At 34.5% G+C, this 16,423-nt stretch overlaps 1 protein-coding gene and 1 pseudogene across 3 annotated transcripts in view; one reads left to right on the forward strand and one right to left on the reverse strand.

Annotated features, from left to right (window-relative positions):
- Positions 1–3,565, forward strand: part of LOC110338451 — a 7,461-nt pseudogene extending 3,896 nt beyond the window's left edge.
- Positions 1–16,423, reverse strand: part of Nkain2 (sodium/potassium transporting ATPase interacting 2) — a 1,076,406-nt gene that overhangs the window by 405,490 nt on the left and 654,493 nt on the right. The gene's annotated exons all lie outside the window — the stretch shown is intronic.

Consider the following 16,423-nt stretch of genomic DNA (forward strand, 5'->3'; position numbering starts at 1 on the left):
CGTCCCCCTCTTTCTTTCTTTCTTTCTTTCTTTCTTTCTTTCTTTCTTTCTTTCTTTCTTTCTTTCTTTCTTCATAAGGTGAATGTTCTAACAGTCACTTGGGTCACATAAGTGACACTGACATGTGCTTCATACTCTTTTCAGCATCTAGTGGACATATACATGTTAAATGCCAGAAGTGAATGGAATTATTGTGTTTGCATTTCGTATTTCAAAGTCAGTCCAACAAAAGTCTAAATATATGTATTCTGTGAACACAAACCAAAGAGTGTTAATTGATCTAAAACAATGTGTAAGAATAGTTTGATATAATCTACACTAAAACAAATTATCAAAAGCCGTCTATAATTTTGTATCATCTTTCATCTGCAATTTAGAGATGTTTTATGAATTAAAACAACTGTGCACTGATATTTAGTTATGCTAAATTATAATGCACGGCCCTCAGTATTGTAAGGTGGGTATTAAAGTACTTGCAGAACTTAATTGACACTCACCATGTGTCATTAGACATTCATTGGGCTGTTTATAAATACCTGTAAAATTTATCAGTGTTGGAAACTTTCATGTGTATGTAAACTAAATATATTTAGCATTTCCCTTTGAAATAAACATTTGGCTTGCATTCAAAAGTTTTGTGTAATATTTAACAATAATTCTTGGTATATCATTTACCAAATTATACAGTCATCGTTCTATATATTTTCTAAACTGTAGAATACATTATTAATAAGAATAGACCCTTTGCTTTTTTTTTCTTTCCATTTCCGGTTTCCCTTTCTGAAACACCTGATCTCCCTCCCTCTCCTCCTGCTTCTTTGAGGGTGCTCTCCCATCCACCCACCCACTCCTGCTACCCTGCTCTGGCATTTCCCTACACTGGGGCATAAATCCTTCAGAGTGCCAATGGCCTCCCCTCTCATTGATGCCAGACAAGGCCATCATCCTCTGCTACATATTTGGCTGGAGTCATGGGTCCCTCCATGTGTACTCTCTGGCTTGTGGTTTATCCCTGGGAGCTCTGGGGGGTCTGGTTGGTTGATAATGTAGTTCTTCCTATAAGTTGCAAACCTCTTCAGCTCCTTCAGTCCTTTCTCTAACTCCTCCATTGGGGACCCCTAGCTCAGCCCAATGTTTGGTTGCGAGCATCTGCCCCTGTATTTGTCAGGCTCTGGCAGAGACTCTCAGGATACAGCTATAGCAGAGTGTGTATACCTGTGTGCTCTTTTGTGATTTGGTCACCTCACTCAGGATGATATTTTCTAGTTCCATCAATTTACCTGCAAATTTCATGAAGTCATTTTATTTTAAAATAGCTGAGTAGTACTCCATTGGGTGAATGTACCACATTTTATGTATCCATTCCTATGTTGAGGGACATCTGGGTTCTTTCCAGCTTCTGACTATTATAAATAAGGCTGCTATGAGCATGGTGGAGCATTTGTCTTTGTTATATGTTGGAGCATCTTTTAGGTATATGCCCAGGAGTGGTATAACTGGGTCCTCAGTTATACCACTCCAATGTCTAATTTTCTGAGGAACTGCCACACTGATTTCCAGAGTGGTTGAACCAGCTTGCAATCCCAGCAATAATGGATGTGTGTTCCTCCTTATAAGCATCAGCTGTCACCTGAGTTTTTGATCTTAGCCATTCTGACGGATTTGAGGTGGAATCTCATGGTTGTTTTAATTTACATTTCCCTGGTGATTAAGGATGTTGAACATTTCTTTAGGTGCTTCTCAGACATTCAAGTTTCCTCAGTTGAGAATTCTGTTTACCTGTTTTCCATTTTTAATAGGGTTATTTGGTTCTCTGAAATCTAACTTCTTGAGTTCTTTTTACACATTGGATATTAGCCCATGAATAGATGTAGGATTGGTAAAGATCAGTTGGTTGCCATTCTGTCCTATTGACAGTGTCCTTTGCTTTACAGAAGCTTTGCAATTTTATGAGGTCCCATTTGTATATTTTTGATCTTAGAGCATAAGCCATTGGTGTTCTGTTTAGGGAATTTTCCCTAGTGCCCATGTGCTCAAAGCTCCTCCCTACTTTGTCCTCTATAAGTTTCAGGTTTTATTGATCCATTTGGACTTGGGCTTTGTACAAGGAGATAACAAGGGATCAATGTGCATTCTTCTACATGCTGACTGCCAATTTAACCAGCACCATTTGTTGAATATGCTCTTTTGTCCACTGGATGGTTTTTTATTTTTGAGAATAGTTTTCACTATCCTGAGTTTTTTTTTTCAAATAAATTTGCAAATTGCACTTTCTACCTCTATGAAGAATTGAGATGGGATTTTGATGGGAATTGCACTGAATCTGTAGATTGCTTTCAGCAAGATGGCCATTTTTACTATATTAATTCTGTCAATCCATGAGCATGGGAGATCGTTCCATTTTCTGAGATTTTCAATTTCTTTCTTCAGAGACTTGAAGTTCTTGTCATACAGATCTTTCACTTGCTTGGTTAGAGTCACACCGAGTTAGTTTACATTATTTGTCACTATTGTGAAGTGTATCATTTCCCTAATTTATTTCTCAGCTTACTTATCCTTTGAGTAGAGGAAGGTCACTGATTTGTTTGAGTTAATTTTATATCCAGCCTCTTTGCTGAAGTTATCAGGTTCAAGAGTACTCTGATGGAATTTTTGGAGACACTTAAGTATATTACCATATCATCTGCAAATAATGATATTTTGACTACCTTTTGCTTTTTAAAAAATCCTAGTTAATTCTTGGGTGAATCTCCAAAATCAAGATATAAAAATTGTATAGTCTTTGCATATTATTTGTTTGAGTCTAATGAGGTGGATGTCAGGTAAATCCTATTATGACCTTAATTTTCTTTGAAAAATGTACCATATATTGAATTTATAAGACATGGCCATGATGCTTCAGGAATACATCATTTGACAAGTGATTTACATAGTGAAGTATACTGTGATTCTATGGAGCAATTTGGACAAGAGTATTACGTAGATGGTGATCCTACTCAGCACTTGGAAAGTTCTGGGTTTTGTGAAGATACTTAACAATCTCCTGGAAATGGCAGCATTGGGAAAATGTAGATGGTAGCAGTCAAGGGAAAAGGTGAAGCGAAACACGGAGGAGATGGCAGAAGTAGCAGTGGAGTGCCACACCGTGAGAAGAGAGGTAGAGAGAGCAAGGACTTCTGCAGTGTCAGGAGAGGGAGAGGGTATAGAGTGCCACATTTGAGTGAAGGAACCAAGGGTCAGCAAGTAGGAAGTGGAGGTGATGGAGAATGCTGGGGCTCAGGCTGAGGGGTCGAGAGGCAGCTTTGATGAGCAGATGGCTCTTGTGCTCATTAGATTGCAGGAGGACATGCAGAATGTCTTTCAGAGAGTTCATAAACTAGAAACACTAATTGCTTTGCAGGCAAAATTATCTTTGCAGACAAGTAATCAGTCCTCCTCACAGAGACCATCTTGGTGGCCCTTTGAGATGTCCCCTGGTACATTAGCTTTTGCTATTATATGGCCTTCTATTGTTCAGTGGTTGGTGTATATGTATTATCAAAGAAGGAGAAGAAAACTAAATTGAAAAAATGACCTTTTACTCAAGAGGACTGCTAGGCCGGGATGACCTAAGAGATGGATTGGAAATGAAGTGGAATTCACAAGAAAATGTCAATTTTGATGATTACCTTTTTTTTTGTCCAGTAGTTTGGTTTATATACATAAATATTCTTTGCACAACACAAATGGCAATATTTTAAAAACTAATATTGCTGATACTTGAAAAATCAATCTCAACTAGATTTAGCATCCATAGGCTTACTCTTTTGTGAACGTGGAAGACTGTTATTAATTATTGTTCAGTAATGATCACCTGATTTTCTCCAATAAGAATTATAAGCTGTATTTCTAAGGCATAACTCCAATTATGAGATAAAATTTATATATTTCTTGACTTTTCTTAATTAAACACAAGAAAGAATGCAGAAACAAGAGTGAATTTTAAATGAGGCTAAATCGATTTTGTATCAGCCACTGAACTGTCTGTCAGCTACACAGCAGAACACGGATGGAAGAATCCTCTACGTTCTGTGTGGTCTGCACAGGAGGCTGGGCTTTGTTTAGTGGCTTGGTTTCCCTGGCTTGCTCAGGGGAACTCAGGAAATCATCGTCCTTGTACTGTGCTTACTGTTTACAAATGATTCACTGGACAGACTTAACTTGATGATGGAAATAATGAAGAATAGGCCTAATGTAGATGTAAAAGTGTATTCTAACTCTAGACATGATTAATCAGATTTTAATTCAACCATACACAAATCCTTTGTAATCATTTTTCTTTTAAGATAAGATATCTACTGTCTGCTTCATAGGGTGTTTTGCAAAAAAATGAAAACTTATTCATACTGTTTTAAGTAAGGAAACAAAGCATGAAAATCCTTTTTTCTGCAAATAGTAATTGACAGTCTGGATTCTTATTCTCTTAGTGCCTCTGTTTTCCTTTGGGGTATACTTCACAAGGTATCAGAAGTACTTTCAGTATACAGGTCTCTATGTCCACATAACTAAGGAATGCCTAACTAATGGAAACTTAAGTTCCTGTCCTTCTTAAGACAGAAAGAAGATTAATTTAGATCCTGGAAGACTGTATTTGAAAAATAATCTTCCTTGTGTACTTTCTCAAACCTGTGCTCAGTAATATACTTTATGCTTTGAAGATTTAATTTAAAAACTTCATAGCAAATCCTTTTCTGCTTTTCCTTTTGAGACAGAGTCATGGTAGCTCAAGCCAGCCTCCAGTACTCTATGTAGCTAAAGATGACCTTGAACACTTGATGTTCCTGTCTCTACTTCATTTCAGTTTCTGGAACCACAGGTATGTACCACCATGGTCAGCTTTAGAGAGTAAAACATTTTAATTTGACCCTGATGTGTATGATGTTGGGAGCATTAGAATTAGGTTTTGAATATTTTGAGTAAGAGGAAAAGACTCCATCTCTAGAATATAGGGTTGTTCTTTGGGAAGTAAAAGTATGAGAACATCATTTGCTTGTCCTAGACTTTATCTTCTACTTTTTAAAAGGTAGAAAAAAAGCAAATAACTGAATTATTATAGAAAACTTTAAACCCGTGGAGTTTTTCATTTTAAATTACAGAAGAAGTTGGTGTGATAAAGTGATGATTTTTTTTCTTATATAAATTTTCTTATGCAAATCAAAGATGTAACCAGTTGTGATTCATTACAAGTAGTCAATTGTAACTAACTCCTAAGGGCAACCATTTGTATCTTATATATTAGGATTACTTTATAGTTTGAAAGCACTTTATACATACTTCTTGTATATAAAGGATGCAATTACAGGATATAGTGGTAATTCTTTCAAACATGAACCTCATTTTAAAAATTGTCAGCAATGGTATTTTTTTTAGGGATCAGCTTTTCTGTTTATTGTAAAATCAAGTTAAAAAATTAAAGGTTAATGAGAAAAAAAAAAAAGAAAATGTGAAGACTTGAAGGAGACACATTTTTAAATTGTTGATCTCCATGAAAGTTTTTCATGTATATTTTTACTTGATTGTAGATTTTGCATACCATACTTGTTTCTCCAATTTTTCTTTTTTTGTTTTGGCTTGGTTTGGTTTGCTTTGTTTTGTTTCATTTTGTTTGTTTCTGTCTGGGTTAAAATGAATCTCTTTGACTCCATATGTCATGGAAGAATTATCACTGAATGTCTGCTGTGATCAGGTCTTCTGTAATATGCCTAATTAGGTTTTGCTGTGGGTCTCTACTGGAAGATCTATTTTACTTCTCATTTACAGGCTCCTTCCTGAGAAAGAGAACTGCAGAATAATGTCAAGGTCATGGGATATGATGCATGAAGAGTACAGCAGAAATCCCGGTATCGTTCCAAATTGAAAGAATAACAGGAAAAAAAGATTAACCTGTTTCTATTAAGCTGAAATGAGGCCAAGGGTAGATGACCTTTATAACAACTCAACACCATCATTTCAAAATTGAGTTACCACTTTTTAAAATCTTTTATTTTGCCAGCATCCTTCAACTGCTTGCTAAAAGTAGCTTACATCTTATGCTAGATTCTTCTGTTCACATTGCATTTTCACTGGGTGTACACATTCTCTCACTGAACATCACAAAAATGTTACCACATTATGGTTAAATATGAGTAACCTTCTTTTATGAAATAAGAGTAAAATGTATTTATCATAGAATAAAATGAGTTTGACAGCCAAGGCTTTGTGCTTTGAACTGGGATTCTTAATCTAATTCTTAATCCTTGTAGACTAACTATGTCTAAATGACAGACTCCACCAATGAAAATCTCAAGTCTATGACAATAATGGACTGTCTTTCTTTCTTTCTTCCTTCCTTCCCTCCCTCCTTCCTTCCTTCCCTCCCTCCCTCCTTCCTTCCTTCCTTCCTTCCTTCCTTCCTTCCTTCCTTCCTTCCTTCCTTCTTTCTTTCTTTCTTTCTTTCTTTTTTTCTTTCTTTCTTTTTTTCTTTCTTTCTTTCTACTTATCATTTATTTATCCTATCATCTACCTATCATTCATTCATCTATCTATCTATCTATCGATCTATCTATCTATCTATCTATCTATCTATCATCTATCTAATCTATCTCTATATGTGTATTTCTATATTGTATCATGCATTTAACAAATTTGGAATATAGATATATCCCAGTGGGAATAGAGAAGAAATAAACCTAGGTCATCTGTCATATTTTCACCTTCAGTAACACTTTAGGATGGAAAATGAATAAACTTACATGTCTATTTTTACCATGCAAGTGCAAGAATGGCAGTAACAAAACACCCTTCCAGATACGTACTAAATGATATGAGATTTTGATTTGTTAAGATCTTTAAAAAATAAATGAAAGGTGCCATTTCGTTCCTTCTTTTTTAGCTGGGGATACTTCAGTGCCTTGAATAATATGTGTTGCCTCACAGAATTGTATCTCCAGACCCAGCCATACTTTTGTTACATGTCACAACTTGTGACATCATAGTTGTTGTATGTATTTTTGATTAAAATTGGTTATGACCAAAATACAAGAAACTTGACTGTAATGTTTAACCATCTTGGACAAACAATAATATCTTAAATGAGAATAGAAGAACAAAGTCATTCCTAAGCAACACTTTGAATAATGACTCTATATGTATATATGTATGTATATATATAATTTTATAGTGAGGTGCTATGGGAATCTTGGAAAGGAGTGTCAGATTTGGGCAAAAGAGTTGATTGGAAAGGCATAAGGGGAGATGTTCTTTCCTTTCCTGTATTAGTTGGATGGGTAGAAACAAGGGAGAGTAGTGCCTTAGGGCTAGATGTTGGAGGTAAATGGTTTCTGTCTCTGAAACTTCAGATGCTCAAAGGTAAAAAATGGTTTTGCAAATTACAGAGAACTGTGTTCATGTGTATGCACATCCCTTGTAGATGTAGCAACATACATTGGCAGTAATGGTGGCAATAAGCACTTCATTACATTCTGCTGAACTATTATATGGTACTGAATAATGAGATATTCTTTAAGCTTATGTTTACAGTAAAATATATTTCAAAACATAATTTGATTTATTTTATTCCATTCATTCACATCTCATATTTATTGCAGAATTTAAATTATTGAATGCTATGTGGTTTAGACTTAATACATACAGGTTCAATTGATTCAATTTTCTTCTCTGGGAATCCTCACTCATCTGGAAGCTTTTATGTATTGACAGGCTTCAATCATTGTATATTTGTCATCATTTTGGATCTGCAGTTCAGTGTGAATTTGTTCTGCACAGCTTAATATAAAATTCTCAAGGCTTTCCTTTTATGATTCGCTTTACTTCTGGCAACTGAATTTCAGTCACATGTCAGAGTATTTTGTGATCACTGAAAGTCAAAATATCCATATTCTATATTTCCATGGTGTAGTTCTTGGTAGAATGTACATGTAAAACTTTACTGGGATTTTTTTAAATCCAATTCTCTTCTTTAGACTCCTGAGGAATATTGTGAAAATTTGATATGAGGAAAAAATTAGGGTAATAAACTCCCAACTGATTAGTCTATGGTTATTGTAGGATTTTGACTGTAGCCTACTGGATAGAAAATTTACTTCCTGTGTTTGGATCCTGGGTTCAATTCCCTAAGACCGCTAAATAAATAAATGATATAATTTTGAGATTATTAGAATCAGACAAATTGAATTATAGTAAAGTAATGTATCAAATTGTATGTTTATAACTAATTTTGATTGTGAGCTGCCCAAAATGGGTGCTGGAACTTATCTAGGGACTTCTGCAAAACAATATACATTGTCATCTACTGAACCATCTTCTTTCTAGCCCCATTACCATATGTTTTGATAAGGACCAATATTGAAAGTGGTAAATATGGTTCAAAAACTCAAATTAACTAGAAATTAGATGATAGATGTTAGTTTTTATCACCATGTCAAAGACTTCATGTGGATTCATAAAATTAGAGATGGTACTGAGCCCAATAGAATGTACAGCATGTTTTCTTCTGATTGCATTATAGATGCTTTAGATAAAATACAATTCATAAATTATTCATAGAAGAATGAATTTTACATAATTTGATCTCTTCATTGAAAGAAGCTTATTTTAACTCTTGTTTTTTTTTTTTTTATTCAGATAACCAGCATCATTACTCTCCTGATCTAATTGCAATGAGGGTCATTTAAACATTAGCCCCAAGGTCCCTCTGAGACTGAAAACATTCACCAAGTGCATCTTTGGTGGACATTTATTCGTGTTTCTGAGAAAGCTAGAGAGTCCCATTTTATAAATTGTTTGTCTATGGGATCTATTAATATTTCAAATCAAAGTTGATTCTGTGTAACCCAAAGTTATAAAAGTTGAAACTGTGTTATGAAGAGTGTGGTCTGTCTCCTATTTTCCAAATATATTTTGTCCTAAATTTTGTAAATTTAATTTTAGATGTCAGAATGTACCTTCTTGGGGTGTGGGTGTGGGATGGAACCATTAAAATGTATGCATTTGCTACAATTTTTCAGAAATTTTGTTAGAATTGTGTACTACTCAATTGCTATTACAGGGATGTCAACCATTTTTAAATTTTTAATTACATTTGCATTTATAGGGGGAATAGCAGTGTCACAGAATGCATATGGATGCGAGGAGATAATATGGAGAAATTGGTTTGTTCTCCACCATGTGTGCCTGTGTATTGAACCCAGGTCATGGTTTTATAGCAAATACTTTTACTCTCTGGATCATCTTGGTGTCTTTCAGCATTTTCTTGAATTTTAAGACTGTCTACNCATTTCTTTTGCTTCTTTTTCCAGTATTTTATTTATCTATTTTATCTCTTCATAATCTTGTTAAAACAGAGACTAAGCACAACAAGATGAAGATAGAAATAGAAATTATCCAAGAGCATTAAATGAAAAGATTGAGGCTAATAAGAAGCAGAAACAAAGAGAAATAATACATAAAGCTGGTGACTGGAACATCCANGCATATTCTTAGCAATTAAATGTTCAAGCTAGCCTCAGGGGTTTTTTAGTTATGATAAAACCTGTAATATTGCATTTAATTTGTCCTTTACTATTATTTATAAATCTATTAATAACAGGTAGTATTTATCTTTATTTCTTTTATAACTCTTGGCACAAAGCATGCTCGAAACAGGTCTGCCTTTCATATGTTGGCAACCTATTTATTCTTTTTTTTTTTTTTTTTTTTTTTTTTGTTTTTCGAGACAGGGTTTCTCTGTGTAGCCCTGGCTGTCCTGGAACTCACTCTGTAGACCAGGCTNCCTGGCTGTCCTGGAACTCACTCTGTAGACCAGGCTGGCCTCGAACTCAGAAATCCACCTGCCTCTGCCTCCCAAGTGCTGGGATTAAAGGCGTGCACTACCACTGCCCCATCTATTCTTAACTGTTAAAGTGGAGTTCTCAATATCTTAAGGGTTTTGATGATGAAATTATTGTTTTATTATGTCTAATTCCAAGATGAAGTTGAGTTTATATGTGTAATTAGTTGAACATGTACAAATATGAATTTAATATTTGGAAAATAAAAAACAATATTGCAGAAGCATAATAGTTAGATGAGAGTTTCTTCAAGGCAGTTGAGATGAAGGCAAGTATAATACATTAAGAAGACACTCTGATGTTAAATTAACAACTTTGAATGTAGAAGTTTAGATAAATGCAAAATATTGAAGCACTGGTCACTAAATAGAATAGAGAAATATGCAAAGGAAAGGGACTTTCATTGTATATTTGTATCTATATATACACACATGCATGAACATACAACTCCAATTTTTTACAGTTATCCTATGCTGGAAAAGGGACACAATGTTGAGTGGAGAAAGAATTTCAGTGAATCTGGAATTAAGGAGAGAGGGTGAGTATCATAAAAAATTTATTGATTGAAATTTTCAAAGAACTATATAATAGAGAGACTTTTAATTAAGAAACTTAAACGGAATGGACTTTAGTAAGATGAAAACTGATATCTTCAAGTATATGAGAAACATAGCCATTATGAGCAATTAAGGCATTTAACTTATTGATTAATGAAAATGAGTAGGCATTACCAAGGGAACAGTGACATTTCTAAACCAGGAGCATAGATGATTAAGGTATTCAGAAGTATAAGGTATGAAAGAAAATAAGGAAAAAGCATAGTGCACAACCACACCTGTACCTGTCTAGCAGCCACTGTTAGATAAACAATGACAACAAACACATTAAAACTGTCAAATGAGGGAAGTTCTTCCAAAACTAAAACATAAAAGAAAATACAGCTAAACACTAATTGCTTATATGTATCTTGTCCAATCAAATAAAAGTGAATGAAGCAATATTAACACTAGGGTAAATAAATGTCAAGGAACAGGATATTTAGCTTGAATCTTCTCACTTAATAAAAACATAGATCATAAGGCAAATTTATGGAGCAATGTCTGTTGTAAGTAAAATGATTCTGAATACAGATAACAAGATCATCACTTAGCTGTCAGAGTGTCTTTTCTTATACCCTTTCAGCTGTCATTTGTGATTACTACTCAAGTTATACTCATGACAGCACAAGATTTTAACATGACACTTATCTACAAAATTTTCCGGGTAGTATGTGGAAGATTTCCTGTCTTATAATCTTTTGATATCGTGTCACATTTTAATGTAAATGTATAAGGCAAGCCATTTTAAATGTGTCAATTGCTCTTCTTTAGGACATATGTATGCTGAGAAGGCATTCACTTTTTACGTTTATGTTTTGTGACCTTAGTCAGGCCTTTGAGCCTGCAGATATAGAAATATATCAGGTAACTAGTGCCTTCTGGTTCAATTGATTTTTCTGTTACTCATTTTCAGGCAGCCATTCTATCTTTATTTTACTAGAGGAAATGCCAAAAGTATTTAGAAAAATAATGTATTTAGAAAATATATTCTAAAGTATTTAGAAAAATAATGGTCATTTATACACATTATTTATGTTTTAGAGACATAGTCTACCTAAAATATATCACAGTATCAGACATGGAAAATGCCCTTTTGAGTTGCTGGTGAAGAGAGCACTAGAGACTTATTCCTTAAGCTATGTAGCCTACTGTCCCTGCCCTTTTTTGCCCCCAGGTGTAGAAGGCAATTTCATATTGATAAAGACCTGAGCAACTCCTACCTGAAGGCTAGTTTTCACAGTACTGGAAGGCCTTTAAAGTTTAAGCTGTCATAGTAGCAAAGCAATCAATATTACCTACCGAGCTGTAATACATAAAAAAAAACAAAAACAAAAACAAAAACAAAAAACAAAAAACAATCTCAAGGCTCTAACGGTTCCCTAACGGTTCAATGGTGGCATGCATATTTTCGTGGTAACTAGCAACTATCTAATTGGAATTAAGACCAGCTCAGTGAGAATGAAATCACTTTTGACACTGGAAACCCAGTCAAATAACTATGGCTAATGAACTCTTAGATCTTAGCAGATCTACTTCTGCCAACTTCCTAACCTAGCATGATTTGTAACTGCATCCTAAATCCTCATCCTTATACCCACAGATAGTTGTAGCTCTCATTCCTCATGAAAGAAGCTTCTCCAATAGGAAACATTACAGGAAGTCACAAATGGTTGAAATGTAGAGAACAAGTGCTCATGGAGTATCTAGCCATAACTAATACATCTAAAATACAAACCCTACAGCCAACATTCAGAGAACCTAGAAGAGAGGGAACTAAAGGTTGTAAGAGCCACAGTCCCAGGTCTCCTGAGACCATACCTTCTTGACATAACAAGGAAGCTGCATCCATGAAATCTCAACACAATGACAACAGTTGGCATGCCAACATGGGTGGGGAGAATCTCATAGGGTCCTACATTTAGATGAAGAGCTATAAGCAAATGCTGATTGTGAAGAGAGGAGTTAGTCTTCCCCAGAGATATGACTACTAACTGGTTATCCAATACCAAGTGGTTAGTCATAAAAGCAGATATATCCAAGCACCATTAAATGAACTCAACAGGTTCTATTTATATATGGATTGATGTGTATGTATGTATGATGTATGTACATATGTATGTATATGTATATACATGTATATATGTGTGTGTGTATACACACATATATGTATAAAAATAATTAAGTAAAAGAAACCCTACTTTTGAGAGTGTGTGATATGCCAGAAAGGTCAGAATTTCGAGAGGGAAAATACAATTTTATTTTAGTTAAAAATTGAATAAAAATTTAAAGCATAGATAAGTAATGAAAATTCAGGATAGATCATTAACAGAGACATCATCTGTTGTAAATGCAAATTTCATTTTTAGTTCCTCAGATTAAGTGATGAGATGAGAGCTATGTATTTGTGTGAAGCCAGAACATTTCTTTCTCTGTTCTAACTATCCCTAGGCATAGGTCTGAAAGCTTCCAACTTCCATACATCTAATCTACTACAAGCCTAGACCTTAAACTCTTTAGCTTCTAGCCTCCATCTGCAAGAATAGGTCTAGAATATTTTAGCCTCTGAGACATGCTACCAATAAACTTACCCTTTCTAGTTCTTTCTGAACTCTGGCCAGCTGGTTCAACTTAGCTCTTGTGGCTCAAACTCCTCTCCAAACTGACTGATTCAAACTGTCTTCACTAAGCTTCTGACTAAATTGCTCTGCTTGGAAAGATTGGTAGTAAAGGAGTGAAAGTCAGTTGTGCTCAGTTCAGTTCAGAGCAGAACCGATTTATGGCCTCATTTACTTAATTATTTTTATACATATGTGTGTATAAATATACACACATACAAATATATACATATATACATATCTGAATATTAATACATATATAAATATAACCTGTTGAGTTTAGAGCAGTTCAGTTTGTGGAGTTCAGAGGCAATCTTTCCTATCTGCTCTTGTGAGAGTTGGGTGTATCCTATCTTTGACTCATTCTGTCAAATATTTTTCTGAGTTGTCACTTTGTCTGCTCTTCAATTAGACTTCATTGTTTCAGATTAAAGGTGTATGACGTACCTCATTCCAGTTGAATATGTAATTTCTTGACAGAGTAGCCATATTGCTATAGAGATTTATTTTTAATTACTCTACAAATCTGTCTACTGGCCAGCCCCAAACTCTGAGTCAGTATCGCCAAAGCTTATAAAATGAAGGAACACTTTTCTTCTTGTAATCGTTGACACTATATAGCAAGAAACTGAATCTATGTTGGATTCCTTCCTATATTAGCCTATTGTAGGCTAGGCTGAGATTCAAAACCTGCCCCTAGGAAGCAGTTGTGAGGTCAAAGTAGCAAATATGTTTCTCTTCTTCAGCTTTGAGAGTGGGATGACTGAGTCCCATGAAAATATCCACATTAATAGAACATTGTTACACCTAGATTTGTGCTTCAAATAGGATGCCCCAACTTACCTACCCTTAAACATCACTAGAATACTAGGTTATATTTTCTTTTGTCTATGTTTGTTTCCTTTGTGCACAGTTATATTTAGTATAACAAGAACTTAAGTCCCATAAATATTGAAACTTAATAGGACTATATGTCTGAATCTGTACAGGAAGCAGTATTCTCTCCCTAGAATATTTTATTTGCAAATAGGGACACACAAACACACAGCAGTGACAAAGTTGAATCTCATGGTCATTCCATTTCCTTTAGATAATACCTTCCATTGGTTTTCTTTGGCAGTGTTCAAAACACTGGGGGATGTCTTACTTCTTACATATTGTAGAGTTTAAAATATTTCAAGTCTGCTATAATTATTTATTTAGATTTGCCTTGGTCATTTATAGTCTTACTTAAAATAGTTAATTTTCAAAATAGCTTTGTAGGATGGTTTCTTAATCATATGGCTTATATGGTTTCTATAATGATTCCATAACATCTTCACAAATTACACACCTTACTTTTGCAATAAATGTCTACAGAAATGAACATAGTAAATCTGCATAAGTCATACTAAATTCAGCTCTCTGAAAACAGACTCTAAGCAAATGTGAAATAGAGAAAACTTGTGTCCCAATTTAGAGGCTATAATTAGACAAAAGATAAATACTTTTTAATTGTAAAATAGACCATTTTTCTAAAAGGGAACAAGCTTGATGCCTTTAGAAAATTGTCATAATAAAATTTATGCAATTCCTTGCATAAATTAGTGGATAATTAATTCTTTAAGTAGATTTTGTTGTACAGCTTTAAAAGTAATTGTGTTTTGAGTATTCTACATAGGTACTGCCTATAAAGAAAGGACTAAGTCTCAGGCACCTTGCATGGCTTAAAGGTTGGAAACAATACACATATGGAATAATCATAAGTATAGGGGGCATTGAAAGAAACACTTGCAATTATTAACAATGCTTCTTAATTATTTTTGATCATGATTTATAAAGCAAACATGACTAAACCTCAGAATTTCAGATGTTTCTAGAACATGAGAGAATAAAAATGACTTGGAGATATATAATTAGGTCTTTTAAAAATTATAGTCCCTAAGCTGTACCACTTCTGTGAGACTGTTTAAGGGGGAAAACAATATGATTAGGTACACTCAGGAAATAGTATATAACACATGTAGATTTATAGCATATATAGTGGTAATGACTTTGAGAAGATTTAGAGTAATCAAACAAACATTTTAATTTGTTTAGCATTCTTTAATGCAGTTTTATAACAAACTTTATTTTACTTTGCCACATAATTTACAAGTGATTCTGAGAAAATACTTTCAGAAATGACAGAGATTGATTCTCAGCTTTGTAGTTGAGAGACAGATGCCTAAAATTTCAAACTACACTACCAAAGCTATGAGTTACTAACCACTGGTTGAGAATGTCCTAGAAAATCATTGCTTATTTTTACTCACTACTCATTCTACTATGTAGTCATTCTTACTCCAGAGGCAGCATGCTCAGCACACATATCAAAAGAGTTGGAAAATGAACCTGGTCTATCATATGACAAGTACACATTAACGGGAATTCACTGTGAGCTTCCTGTGCCCTGGAATCTGTTCTAAATGTTTTAAATGATATAAAACAAACTAAAGTTCCATTTGATATAATATCTCATGAAATATCAGTGTATTTAAATTGTATTACTTAGTGTTTATTTTTTAATACATATTTTATGTATTTACATTTCAAATGTTATCTCCTATCCCATTTTCCCCTCTTGAAACCTCAATCCATATCCCCCTGCCTCTCTGAGGGTGCTTCCCCACCCACCCACTCCTGCCTCCCCATCCCAGCATTCTCCTACCCTGGGACATCAAGCCTTCAAAGGACCAAGGGCCTCTTCTCCCATGCATGCCCAACAAGGCCATCCTCTGCTACATATGGCTGGAACCATGGGTCTCCCCATGTGTACTCTTTGGCTGGTGTTTTAGTCCCTGGGAGCTCTGGGGGTTCTGGTTGGTTAATATTGTTGTTGTTCTGATAAAGCAAAATGACCATAAGCAATTTAGGGAGAAAAAGGTTTATTTCAATGTTATATAGCACAGCCCTAATAACAGAAGTTTTGCAAAGTAATTGTTTTTACCTCATGATCCATCTCTCTTGCTTAAACCAGAGATTATTTTAGGCTTTAATGCCAGAACATATATTAAAATGGCAGCATTCACACACCATGCAATTAAAGTGTATTTACTTCTTAATAGCCAGGTCTTGTATTAGGACTATATTTTGCATTTATGGGAGACTGAATTGGCAAAGATACTTGTATAGGTAGATAGGTAGATAGGTAGATAGATAGATAGATAGATAGATAGATAGATAGATAGATAGATAGATATGTGTAGTTGGATTTTATTTTTATTTTTCAGAGTTATTTCCACCAACAAAAACCCAGAGAGAGAAAAGTAAAAGAGAGAGAGAGAGAGAGAGAGAGAGAGAGAGAGAGAGAGAGAGAGAGAGA

Source organism: Mus pahari, chromosome 21 (assembly GCF_900095145.1).
Source record: "Mus pahari chromosome 21, PAHARI_EIJ_v1.1, whole genome shotgun sequence".
Lineage (NCBI taxonomy): Eukaryota > Metazoa > Chordata > Mammalia > Rodentia > Muridae > Mus > Mus pahari.